General features: G+C 50.3%; 1 protein-coding gene and 1 long non-coding RNA gene across 2 annotated transcripts in view; one reads left to right on the top strand and one right to left on the bottom strand.

The window, feature by feature from the left end:
• Window positions 1–13,864, bottom strand: part of LOC144371944 (uncharacterized) — a 208,745-nt gene that overhangs the window by 60,244 nt on the left and 134,637 nt on the right. The window lies entirely within an intron of this gene.
• Window positions 7,104–10,646, top strand: LOC144371950 (uncharacterized). Its single transcript, XR_013432009.1, has 2 exons — window positions 7,104–7,811; window positions 10,589–10,646. It is a non-coding gene; the product is annotated as an uncharacterized LOC144371950 (long non-coding RNA).

Here is a 13,864-nt window from a genome sequence, read left to right as displayed (position 1 = left end):
GAGAACTCAGCGGGAACTCAGGCAGCAGGCACGCCCTACTCCCAGCAGCAATAATCTTCAACCTCCAACTTCCCTAAAACTCCTTTTGTCTTAAACCGGGAACACCCTCAGGAGCGGGATACTTCCTCAAACCTGATCAGCTCTAAACCCGGATCCGCCTTGGTCCTTGAGCAAGGTCACCTTACATGCAATGTCAACAGCGAAATCCATTTAACATGGGGTACGCTGGCAAGGAAATTTTGAAGCGTCATTCCTACTTGACAATGGCCCTCAGCAAGGGCGGGCGGGGGTGATTGGTCACTCCTAGGAGGGGTACACATTCAAACTAATTGGTTTTGGGCCTTGAATGCCTACGTGCCAGGTTACACAGATCCTATGTTATTAAACAACCAGAGGACCAGGAGGAATATTTACTGGGCAGTTCAGGTATTGTCCTAACAGCTACAAGAGTTTCAGGTTTTGGGGGGTAGCAGAGGAATTTAACAACACCTGGTCCTTTACTTTTTAACTCAGGCCTTGCAGCTTAGAAACTTTACAATGCCCAGTCTTTTACACTTTAACTTCAATTTCTTTTACTCTTACAGTATAGGTTTCTGATGTGTTTTAAGAATGATTTATAAATTTTAGGATGTTTTAAATATAAGATTTAAGGGGACTTTTTTAGATGGGAATTTTAGGTTAGAAATAAAGTACAAGTGTACTTTACGTTAATGATTGGTTAGGAGACTTAGAGTTTGGTTACGTAGTCTGGCACTAGTTAATAAGAAAATAGCATATCTTGGGGTAAATAGTAAATCTTGGGAAAATCTGAAAAATGTAAATTAGTGACGTATTTTATTAATGACTCTGTACTTTTAATAATTACATAACTGAAGGTCATATCCTGAAAAAATGTAAATTAATATTACATTTTTTGTACCCCCAATCATGGTTAAGGAAATGTCATGTCTTGGCAAAGTTTTAAATTCTATAATCAATGACGTATTCTGAATCTATAGTGATGAGAAAAATTGTAATAAAAGATGACCCAGAGAAAGCTGCATTAGAGCTCTCTCTGGAGATTGCTGGAACGGAACGACTCCTGTCTTATCTTTTTGCCGACGCCACTCATCCTTCAGGACTCCCTGGACCCCGCTAGGGCAGGACCCTGGCAGAAGGCCAATATTTATGAGGTGTCACTAGAGTTTCAGAGAGGGCTGCTCTCTGGTCAGAGAGCCAGGCATGGGTGAGTTCAAGGCACGGGCAGGCATTCCAAGCAGGTTCAGAGTTTGCAGTAATTTATAGTAAAGCCCAAATTAGCTTTTCATGGCTTTGTGGTGAGTCGAGATGGCTCCAAATTTTAAGAAAAGATCAGTTGGGTCTATCAGTTAGTACAAGAGGGGGATTCCTTTGAACTGATTGATTTAAGCCACAAGGAAAGTGTGTGCTGAACTACAGGGTTTCCCAACACGTTATCAACCACCATAAACTACTGGGAGGGTCATCTGGCATCCCAGGTATTTCCCTGTCTCATGCTGATTGGTGGTTGCAGGGGGTTGCTGTGGGTCCTCTCCTAGCCTGACTGAGTCAGGGACACCTGGTCCAGCAGGTCTCTCCTGCTATTTGTAGATTAACAACACAGCAGGGTGGGTGTGTGCCTAGGAGTGCTCTGTGTGTCATTCCAAGGACAAGGGTCACGCCCCTTCCTGGGACAGGCTTTGCTCTGAGGTAGAGGATGGTTTTTCAGACTCAATGACATTTTGTAACAAAGGACTGACCTCTGTGACCTTCAACAGATGAATGGTTAAAGAAATTTTGGTATATATACAGAATGGAATACCACTCAGCCTAAAAGAAGAACCAAATGATGGCATTTGCTGGTAAATAGTTGGAAATGGAGAATATTATGCTAACGGAAATAAGCCAGTCCCAAGAACTCAAAGGCCTAGTGTTTTCCCAGATAATGCAGATCTAATTCACAAAAAGAGTGAGGTTCTTGGGAAGAATAGAGGAACTTTGGGTTAGACAGAGGGAAGAGAAAAAAGGGGAGGGGTTATGGAGGTAGGATTGAAAGTAAAATAAATCAGACATCATTACCCTCTGTACCCTCTGACTTTATGAGCAGTGTAACTCTATTTCATGTGCAACCAGAAGAATGAGGAGGTGTAATCCAACTATGTGCAATGTGACAAAATGCATTCTTGCTGTCATGTGTAACTAATTAGAACCAATAAAAATCTTTTCAAAAGTTCATTGTACATTTTTATATAAAACAGTATCAAGTACCTGGGAAATAATTCCCAAGTATTTAAATGAAATTATGAAGATTTGTAGAAGGTCATTTAGCAAGCAGAAAGCAGTAAGATTATAATGTGAGTCTTGAATCAATCATCACTCATAGCAAATTAAGTGTAGAAAACAATAAAACAGAAAGAAAATAATTCAGAATCCAAGCAGGAAATAGGAGTCACATCCTTACTGTGAACTTGGACTCTGGGAGTTCAGTTCATTCTCCAGCTTCAGCTGTCCATCAAAGCACTGCCTCTTCATTACCTCCTGTCCCTGCCCAGCCTCAGGGCACATTTGTGAATGGGCTGCAAACACTTTCTGTTTTCTGTGTTTCCTGCCCCAGGATTTCTGCTGAATGCTGTGACTAAACATTTAACTAATTGTTCCCAAATTCTACTTCAGATCTATTTCTGAAGAACATGTTTCTCCTCCCACATGAAGAATGATATAAACATTTAAATGGCTTAAGTATGTTTAATTAGCCCCACCCTCAAATCTCACTGCCTTGCTAACCCCTGTCCAATAAACAAGTCACCTGCTGGGTAAACTTCTTGACTCTTTTTCAAGCACATGTACCTCTTCCTTGCTCCTCTTCATCCTCACGTTTTAGGAAACTCCGTGGAGACTTGGGACAGTCTCCCTTCGCTTGTGGGCTGAGGACAATGATTTGCTTTTATTCATGAGGGTGTCTCTGGGACCTGGACCAAAGAGGCCACATCAGTGACACAAAACATCCCTGGGCCCAGGTTGAGGAGTGAGGTTCAGCAAGATATTGAAATGTTTTCAAGACATGTCAAGGGGCGACATGGTGCACAGAGAAACAAGCATATTCACCGAGATTGTCTCAGTATTACTCTGTCCCTCCTTTTTAATTTTTAGAAAAAAAATTTAGGTGTAATTGGACACAATAACTTTATTCATTAATTTTTATGTGGTCCTGAAGGACGGCAACTTGCAAGTTCTGAGCAGTCTTCAAAAGGAATCTGCTGCCCTTAGGGGGACCTTTATGTTTATATCATTTTTTGCAGATATCTTTCCAGGTAGTAAATAAATAACCTCAAAGCCCGAAACTTATTTGATGTACATACTTTTCAAGAGTCACAATCTTTTCTGACATATTGATTACCTAAGATATATTGAGGACATGGTTTAAAATATTTTCCTGTAACCTTTGCCAATCATGAGTAAGATTTTACATTTTCACTTTAATCATTAGGCACACTGTTGTGGGGCAGGTCACTCAGAAAACACACCAAGCCCCAGTTCTGTCCAAATTGACAGAATTTAGCTGGCCAGCCGGGGACAGCTCCCTGCAGGACCCATAACTGTCTCTGCAAGGAACAGCCCCAAGCCTGAGCATTTTAGGACATTTAAAGGCAAAAAACACATCTGGGTGGACATAGCTGTAAGCAAGCAGGTCCAGAAGCTGGACTGGGCATTTAGCGAGACAATGCAGTGGGCACATTGGTATTCCCTGCAGGACTTTCCAGGTTGGCAGAGCAGCAAACCAGCAGAAGGGAAGAGGGTCAAAATGACCCTGGTTCAGTACAAGTTAGACAATGGTTACTAAGGTCTAGGCAATCAATCTCTGACAAGGGACATTGCCCAAGAAAAATGGAAAGCAAAGAGAACAATTTAACATTGTGTAAGAATTGCTATTTTGTGTTGCCAAGTATGCTCTGTAGGAAACCATTAATGGGTAGAGAGGCGGGGCTTTCCCACGGGAGAAGCCTTTCTTCCATGATATGGAGTCTCGGGGTAAAACAGAGTCTTTTGGTCATTGCTCATGAAACCTGCCCTTTAACATTATAGTTCACAACTCAACTACACGTCTCCTGGTCTATTATTAACTTTTAACTTTAAATCATACCTATAATTATTTAATTATCCTTTAACTTTAAAGCACACCTATAATTATTAGTAACTTTCTTACTTTTAATCTAAAGTTCCAGTAAAACACACTTTTTTTTTAAAGAGAGAGGGGGAGAAAGAGAGAGAGAATTTTAATATTTATTTATTTAGTTACTTTTTGGTGGACACAACATCGTTGTTTGTTATGTGGTCCTGAGGATGGAACCCGGGCCAAACGAATGCCAGGCGAGCAGGCTACCTACGCTTGAGCTGCATCCCCAGCCCCTATAGTAAAACACACTTAAAATAGTAAAAGCCTATTATTCCGAAGTGACTCTAAAATATATCTATATTAATTTTAGAAAGTAATTTCCAAAGTAATTTCCTCTTTTCATAAGACCTATTTAATTGCTTTCTTAAAGAGTTTTCTTTTTTTTTTTTTTAAAGAGAGAGTGAGAGAGAGAGGGGATTTTTTACATATTTATTTTTTAGTAATTTCCAAAGTAATTTCCTTTTTTCAATAGGACCTATTTAATTGCTTTCTTAAAGAGTTTTCTTTTTCTTTTTTTTTTTTAAGAGAGAGTGAGAGAGAGAGGGGATTTTTTTTAATACTTATTTTTTAGTTTTTCGGTGGACACAACATCTCTGTATGTGGTGCTAAGGATCGAACCCAGGCCAGCATGCTACCTCTTGAGCCACATCTCCAGCCCTTAAAGAGTTTTCTTGACCCTGGGTCAAAGCACACCAAGTCTTGTGTCTTTGTGATCTTTTAGTTAAAGGGCAGGCACTGCTCCTCAACCCATTCACCACTAATATTAACTATGTGTTTCTCAATTTCATCATGAATTCCTGTGTGAGGCAAAGGAGGGTGTGTTAATGGGGGGGATGTATTTTGATTAGCCTCTTGTCCTGGAGGGGAATAGTATAATCCTCCTTTAATTACGCAAGCTACATATGGTGGTCCTTGTACACTTGGCACAGGAATTGTTTTTCTGTAACTAGGCTGTGGCACCGATTGTGCCTTTAGAAAGTGGGGGGGGAGATCAGTGTACATTGTTAACCGTGGGATAAACATTTCTTGTCAATTAGGCTTTTCTCAGGAATTTTGATTTGTAATCTTTTCCCTGTGAATTTCTTAAGGAATAGCACTATGGATTGTATCCTGAGAGAGATTGAAACTCACCTTGGGGCCTGTCTCAATTGTGTCCTTGGTCTCATTCTGGGAATTTCCCTGCATTCTCAGGTAACAGGTACTTTTATTATGCATTGAGGAGTGCCCTGTTCTCCACATCATGAGGATCATAAACAAAACACTTAACATTCCCCTTTTTCAGGTTTCCAGATGGTGTGACCCTGCCACAGCATCCCCTGTAAGGGTCCGGTGGAGCCTCGGAGGAAGAGACCACACAAGAGACTGACTTCATGCAATTGGCAGAAGGGGTTTTATTGATTCAGCATGCTGAGGTTCCGGGCTCACTCAGGAAGATAGAGCAGCCCAGAGCCCAGAGCAGAGATCAAGCAGAGCTTAAGTACACTTTTTGGAGAGGGCGGGGGGGGGGGGGGGGGGGGGGGGCTTTGCATACATCAGAACAAATCATCATGAGGCGTGGGAAAATTGAACAACAACTCTGAGACATGATTAGTACATTCATTGGCAGGTACAGTCTGGGCAGGGGTGATTGGTCATTCGTAAGCGGGGTACACATTTAAACTGATTGGTTTTGGGGCCTGGATGCTTACCTGCCGAGCTACTCAGAGCCCTTAGTTATTAAACAACCAGGGAATCAATGGAGATATTTACTGGGCAGTTCAGGTATTGTCCTAACAGCTACAGGGATTACAGGTTCCGCGGTTGCAGAGGAATTTTAACAATACCTGGTCTATTATTTTTTTTTTAGCCCAAGCCTTGTAATTTAGAAACCTTACAATGCCTGGTCTTTTACACTTTAACTCAGACTTTGCAGCTTAGAATCAGCTTAGAAATTTTACCTTTACACCCCCACACTGTGATCCTGTCAGACAGCGGATTACAGGAACCCGTTCACCAACTCCTGATTGTGAGAAAACCCAGAAAAAAAAGAGAAATTTAATTAAAAAAAAAAAAAGAAGAAGAAGCAGTGGGAAGTACCTTCCGCAGAACCCAACACGCCTGCTCTGTACTGAACAGGTGTTTGGGAGCTGCCTAGGTGGGGAAGCCCTGTCTTGAAGAGTGGCAGCTGTCAATCAGGCAAGGTAGGCAGCCACCAAAGGAGGCAGATTTAAAAGGGCCGCTGAACAGACTTTATTGAGATATCACTCCTGGGCGGAACTCAATTAAACTCACAGAGGGGACAAGGGAAGGGTGTGAGGAGACACCGAGTGGAAGCTCGACTGGACTGGACTTTTATGGGGCTGACAGCAGGAAGGGCTTGGGACAGGAAAAGGTGTTTTTAGGGTCCCTTGCCCCTTTGGAGTTGGTCAGGGGAGTTGGCTGAACTCCAGGATTGGCCACGGGGTCCTGCTGATTGACAGGCATTCCCGCCTGCTCCTGATGGATGTTCTTGAGGGCTGCTTTGTTCTAAGTCGCCACTAAGTCGCCACCACCAACCTAACAGCAGCTGCACTAACTGCACTTAAGCATTAAGCGCTCTAGGACCTCCAAACGATACCATGGGTACTGGCCAGGAGTTCTGCCTTCCCACATGTTGACGTTTGAACATTAGAGCACGCCCAAGCAAGCATAGAAAGCAGGGTTTATTTAAAAAGGGGGAGCACAGACTTCTCCTGGGAGGGAGAAGGGGCCTCAGCTGGCGTCCTGGTATCCCAAGAAGCAAGGTGTTCTGCCCTTTGGATGTGTCCTAGGCTTCCTTGGTTCTGGGGCCCTCTTCCCCTCGTCTTTCTCCTTCCTGGGAACCTGACTAGGCCCAGGGATGCTCCTGAGCTGGTCAAAAGGTGGGAACCAGATGAGCTGAAGGGGGAAGGGCAGGGTGGAGCAGCCAAGGACCATTAATCAGAAACCTTGTAGCTCCCTGTAGGGAGGGGCAATTCCTGGGATACGCTATCTTAGCAGCGGATTGGCTCAAGGGCAGGTTCTTGATAAGGGTGGAGGAAGGGCTCTGAAGGAACTAACATTTCAATCCCTCAGGGAACAGTCTCCAACTTGCCAGACTCCTCAAAATTGGCCTCACTCCATTTCCTTGTCTATACTGACTGCTGGTTTAATTCTGGCTTCACCCCAGGGCCTGCGTGCACAAAGGAGCAAGAGTCCAGCACCCAGGAGATTCCAAACGCGGAGACTGGTGGAGCTGAATTCGCACCAATTCTATGAGGGGGGGTGGGGCTGTCCCAAGACCCCTAGAAGGAATTTTAAAAAAAGGGGTCCCATAGGCCGCCCTGGCTGCCTGGGGCAGTCACCCTGCTCGGGCTCCATCCAGATTAAGCAGCTCCGGAAGCCCCAGTTTCACCCAGCGGTGGGGACCCGGAAAAAGAGTTTTCCTGCGCCACTCTCCAGGCGGAGTGGGGAGGTTAATCCGATTAAGTGAGCCACCGGGGTCCTGGAGCGGGCCGGGCAGCCCGGTGGGCGGAGACGCCTGTGCGGGCGGGATCCTGCCCAGGTCTGGGGTCAAGGTCCTGCCCCGGCGCCAGCACGCAGCCATGGGATCCACGCAGAGGAGTGCTCGCAGGCCCAGGGGACGCGCCTCGGCCACCGCCAGGTGCGCGGGACGCGGAGCCACTCAGGCCTGGGGAGGGGACAAGCGCAAGACTCTGGGAAGGAAGCAGAGGTGCCCGGAAATGGCGGGTCACCAAAACCCAGCCCCGGGCGCCTTCTCTGCGCAGCCCGGAGAGCAGCGCTGGGGTGGGGCGCAGAGGGCGGTGGGGGGCCGAGCAGGAGGAGGGGGCGCCGGCCGAGCAGGAGGAGGGGGGCCGGTTCGAGCCGCGGAAACTGCGCCTGCGACGCCCCACCCCAGGGCCTCGGAGACTCGCTTCCCCACAGAGACCCTCGGGCCTCCGAACCCCTCCAAGACCCGCTCTCTGCCCCCTCACGGCCTGTGTCCCCCACTCCAGGTCGGCACAGATGCACTGGAGTGTCCCCCCACTAAGACCCGCTCTGCCCCTCCCATTCGGAGCCGGGACCCCTCCCATGGCCAAGTCCCACAATCTCTATAAGGCACGTCCCCTGCCCCACGCTGACACGGCTGTGACACCACCCCCCAATCACATTTTTAAGACACGCAGCTCGATGACCCTGTCTTCCCAATAAATTCGAAGCACTCCTTGTCCCGTTCTGGTCCCCATCCACAGCCATGGCCTGTCACTCTAAGACACAATCCTGCCCCTCCCCCAACAAGGTCTTGACCCCGGCTGAGACTCCTGTCCGGTCCCCTCCCCATAAGGCCGTCTCGCCCCATCACTCCCAGAAAACTGGCCCAGCTTGAGTCCCCCGCACGCCCCGCGCCCCCTCCCTGATGCTGCTGGGGAGCCCCCAGGAACAGTCTAAGCCACTGCTGTCCCGCTCCCGGGCCTCTCTCCCCTCCCCCAGCACTGACGGTCCCTCCAACTCTAGGGCCGCCACTGGACCCTGCGCCGCCCCTTTCCCTTCTAAGTCACTCCCCAGTTCGCTCCTGGGCTCATGCGTGTACCCTGGGCAGCTCCGCGGAGCCCAACACGAGGCCCGCCCCTGTCCCGGCCCCAGCACGCCCAGCCCCCCCATCCTAGGGCACGCCCCTTGCACCACCCCACCTTAAGGCCTAGTGTCCCCCCTAGACAGGCCCTGGTGGGCTCCTGGGCGCGTCCCCCCCCCGCCTCCTATGCGTCGCCCGCCCACACTGAGGCTCGCCCCTTGCCCCACCCCCCCAGCACGTCCCCCTCTAGGACACGGCCCCTGCCCCTGCGCCCTCTGCAGTCCACTGCGCACGTTAGGGAGCCCTCGAGCCCTCCACCCTCGTTAGCACACCGCTCGTGGTGCCCAACACTCAGGCTGGTCCCTGTCCCACCCCCAGCACGCCCACACCCACCCTCCCACTCTAGGACAGCCCCGTCCTGCTCCTGGCTCCCAATTCCCCATCCGCCCCAGCGCAGCTGTGCACGGCCTTATGACCCGCCCCCCCCACAGCCCACTAAAAACCGCAGTGTGCGGACCCTTGACTTTTCTCCATCCCCCCGCCAGAGCTGGGTCCCCCTCCCAGCGCCAGGTCCGCCCACCCTTCGCCCTCCTAGTGTCCCCGTCTCTCCGGCAGTGAGACTGGCCTCCGGTCCCCCACCCCCATGGCGCACAAGATCTTCCGGCAGACCCCGCCCCTTCCCTCCCGGCTACCCTTCCCCCTCCACACACACTGTGACGTCAGAGTGACTCTGCTCTCCTGCCCTCCCTGGTTGCCCCACCCCCAGCGAGTCCTGGACCACCAAGTCCCTCTGGGTCCTGGGGCAGGTGGAGCCCAGGACCCGCCAGTGACGCTCCTAGTAGGGACTCTCTTCTCTGCGGCTGCACTGTCTCCGGGGTTGCTGGGAATCCCCCATCTGTGGTTTAAAATCCTAGTGTCCCTGCTGGTTCCGTCCTCCCAGTGCCCTGCCTGCGGCTTAGTGCAGCCTTGGCTCCGCGCACTGTGGGAAAAGGCGCCTGCCAACCATCAGCCGCCTTCTGACCCACCGAGGACCCCAAAAGTCAGGCCCGGGGCTCTGAACCCCAACTCTCACCAAGTTCGCCCGCGCTTTACTGAGAGTTGAGCTCCAATGACCTTAACACAGAGGACCCATTTAGCGACAAAACAAACTCAAAGAGACCACGACTTGCACAACAAGAAAGGGTGTTTCCAGGGTCACGCCGGTGTGTTGGTAGCGACAAAAAGGTCACCACCACAAATGCACTCAGTGATTGTTCCTTAATTTAGTGGTCAGAACTCTGCCAGGATTCCGTTCCCGACTGTCCAAAAATAAGTGGGGAAAAAAACAGAAAGTGCAAAACTTGTAAGTCACAGCACATTGTTACAACTGTCTTATTTGGTTATGATTTGCCCTGTTAATCCTTTGCTGTGCCTAGATTATGAATCATACGTTATGACAGGCGTCTATGGATACTGCACAAGTGTAGTCTACTAGGGTTAGGTGCTAGCTGAACTGTCTACCTCCTCTGAGAGTTTTGGAATGTGTCCCGGGGTTAAAGTGGAGGGAACCTTCTTATTTTGAGGGCTCAGGTTCTGATTGCTTGCTGAGAATCTCCAGTTTGGGTGCAGGGAGGAAATGGGCCTCCCAGCGTCATCTTGATTGTGTGGCCATTAGCAGTAGGGACTCCACCCTGGTTCGCCATGGGCTGTTGGACCCTGTGCAAAACCAGAGGCTTCCCACAGCTGGATAATTCTCTCGGGGCTCAGTTGGCCTCATAGGAGTGCGGTTCAAGCCCTCCCCCGGACCCCTGACATCTACATGTGCATGGTGTATACTTTGCATGCCAAATCCTGTACGTTTATTTTCTGCCTTTTGTTTTCCTCTGCAGGGACTCCACGCTGCTTCTCCTCCTTGTATGTTGGCTTCTGCAGACCTGTGAGCCGAAATCACCCAACGCCTCCAAGCCAAACATCCTGCTGATCTTGGCAGATGATCTGGGCATCGGGGATGTTGGTTGCTATGGGAACCATACACTGAGGTAGAGTGCGGTTTGGGTGGTGGTGTGGTGCTGTGTGTGTGTGCAGTTTAGGGGAATAATTCACTTAAAATCGACCAGTGCAAATGAAATTTCTTAGAGCTCCGGAACTCGGCACCAAACATGATTCCTTTCCAAGAGTAAAAACAGGGTCTTAGCCCTCTCCAAACAACTTGAGGCCGGGCAGAGTTTGTGAGGGTTTTCCTGGGGCTGCTGTAATAAATAACCAAAACAAAGAGACTTAAAAGTAATCCCTGGAGGGCAGAAGCTGGACCAGGGTCCCAGCCTGAACTCCCTGCACAGGCTCCAGGGGGCTCCTCCTGCCTCTCCAGCTCCTGGGCTCCAGGTGGCCCTGGGCAGGTGGCCCCTCACTGCAGTCTCTGCCTCCGTCCCCACGGGGCTCCTCCTCTGGGTCTGTGTCCCCTCTTCTGTCTCTTGGGAGGACATGGCCATGGCATGAGGGCCTCCTGACCCAGGAGGAGCCCATCTCAGACCCTTCACAAACGACCTCTGCAGAGACCCTGTTCCCACACCAGGTCCCACTCCCAGGTTCTGGGGTCAAGGTGTGCACAGGACCTGCCTCTTACAATGGTGTCCAGCTCCCTCCACAGGCTCCAAGGAGGCTTCTCCTGCCTCTCTAGCTCCTGGGGTTCCAGGTGGCCCTTGGCAGAACAATATGGTGGCCCCTCAATGCCACCACTGAGTTCAGACCAAAGGATTTGAAAGCTATGGGTCCAAAAGATACTCGCATATCCTGTGTTCACAGAAACCCTGATCCTCAGTGTGACTGGAGACTAGGGCAAAAATGGTGGTCTTTGGAGGCCAGAGGATCGTAGAGAGTGTGGGGTGTTTTCTTATTTGGGCTAAACTGTATGGAGGATTACACACAGGCTTGTAAAATTGTACTCTGTTCTGAGCCCTTTATTCTCAGGGTTAGCAAATCACTAGAATTTTACCCCAAATCCATCAGCATGCATCTTATGTATCCATCCATGATTGAGCCATCCCTCCACCCACCCATCTGTCCATGTTTTCATCCAGGCATCATCCATTTGTCTATCTGCCTATCCACCTGTGTTGGATGGATAGATGGATGGGTGGATGGATGGGTGGATGGGTGGGTGGATGGATGGGTGGATGGGTGGGTGGGTGGGTGGATGGATGGATGGATGGGTGGGTGGATGGATGGATGGATGGATGGATGGGTGGATGGGTGGGTGGATGGGTGGGTGGATGGATGGGTGGATGGATGGGTGGATGGATGGGTGGATGGGTAGGTGGATGGGTGGATGGATGGGTGGAGTGGGTTGGGATGGATGGATGGGTGGATGGATGGGTGGATGGATGGGTGGATGGATGGGTGGATGGATGGGTGGATGGATGGGTGGATGGGTAGGTGGATGGGTGGATGGATGGATGGATGGGTGGGTGGATGGATGGATGGAAGGATGGATGGGTGGATGGATGGGTGGATGGATGGATGGATGGGTGGGTGGATGGATGGGTGGATGGGTGGATGGATGGGTGGATGGGTGGGTGGATGGAGGGGTGGATGGGTGGATGGATGGGTGGATGGGTGGGTGGATGGATGGGTGGATGGATGGATGGATGGATGGGTGGATGGATGGGTGGATGGGTGGGTGGATGGATGGGTGGATGGGTGGATGGATGGGTGGATGGGTGGGTGGATGGATGGGTGGATGGATGGATGGATGGATGGGTGGATGGATGGGGATGGATGGGTGTGGATGGGTGGGTGGATGGGTGGGTGGATGGATGGATGGGTGGATGGATGGGTGGATGGGGATGGATGGATGGATGGATGGATGGGTGAGTGGATGGATGGATGGGTGGATGGGTGGGTGGATGGATGGGTGGATGGATGGATGGGTGGTGGATGGATGGTGGATGGATGATGGATGGGTGGATGGATGGGTGGGTGGATGGATGGGTGGGTGGATGGGTGGATGGATGGATGGGTGGGTGGATGGATGGGTGGGTGTGGATGGATGGTGGGTGGATGGATGGATGGGATGGGTGGGTGGATGGATGTGGATGGGTGGATGGATGGGGGTGGGTGATGGGTGGGATGGGTGGTGGATGGGGATGGTGGGGTGGTGGATGGATGGTGGATGGGTGGGTTGGGGTGGATGGATGGATGGGTGGTGGGTGGATGGAGGATGGATGGATGATTGGTGGATGGATGGATGGATGGGTGGTGATGAGATGGTGGTGGATGGTGGTGGGTGGATGGGTGGATGGATGGTTGGATGAGAGTGGGTGGGGGTGGGTGGGTGGTGATGGGTGGGTGGATGGATGAATGGGGTGGATGGGTGGGCAGATGGGTGGTTGGATGGGGCAATGGGTGGATGGCGGATGGATGAATGGATGTATGGATGGACGGATGGTTGAATAGTGGATGAATCGGTGGGTGGGTAAGTGGATGGATGGATGGGCGCATGGATGGTTGGTTGGGTGGGTGCATGGGTGGCTGGCTGGATGAATGGGACGACTGACAGATTCTCATGCTAAGGCTGGGTTCTTTAGCCTTGGTCCTACTGGTGCACTGGCCCAGATCACTCTCTGTGATGGGCCCATCCTGTTCATTGTAGGATGTTGAACAACATTTCTGGTCTTCATCTGCTGCTCACCAATAGCACCGCATCCCAAAGTGGGACACCCCCAGTGTCTCTGCACTTTGCTGGTTGTCCTCAGGGGAACAAAACTGTCCTTATAGGGGGCCATTGAGGTGGTCAGCTTTAGGCACATGAAGAACAAGGTTTGAGCTTTTATAGTTTCACTCCCACCAGATGCAGCCTCCTCCAAGGTAGAAGGGAAGAGACTAGCACCTGTCATCTGCCAGTCCGTGGGGAAATTCCTTGAGCTCTAGGGGCTGGGTCACTGTCTTTGGGATTTGTATCTATAGTGAGATTCTCAATCAATTTTTTGCACATCTGACTGCAAAAGCTCTTAGGTGGAGTGTTTCATCTTCTTTGAATTTTGCACCTGAGAAAGCTGGTAGGAAACTCAGGGTGCACACATTCAGGAATGCTGGTGGGATATTCAAAGCACACAAGCCCCCTGGGTTGCGTACCCCCCCCCAAAAAAATAAGAAAAAGCCAAAAACTT

This window comes from Ictidomys tridecemlineatus, chromosome Y (assembly GCF_052094955.1).
Source record: "Ictidomys tridecemlineatus isolate mIctTri1 chromosome Y, mIctTri1.hap1, whole genome shotgun sequence".
NCBI classification, from domain to species: Eukaryota; Metazoa; Chordata; class Mammalia; order Rodentia; family Sciuridae; genus Ictidomys; species Ictidomys tridecemlineatus.
This window is presented reverse-complemented; position numbering and strand designations above follow the sequence as displayed.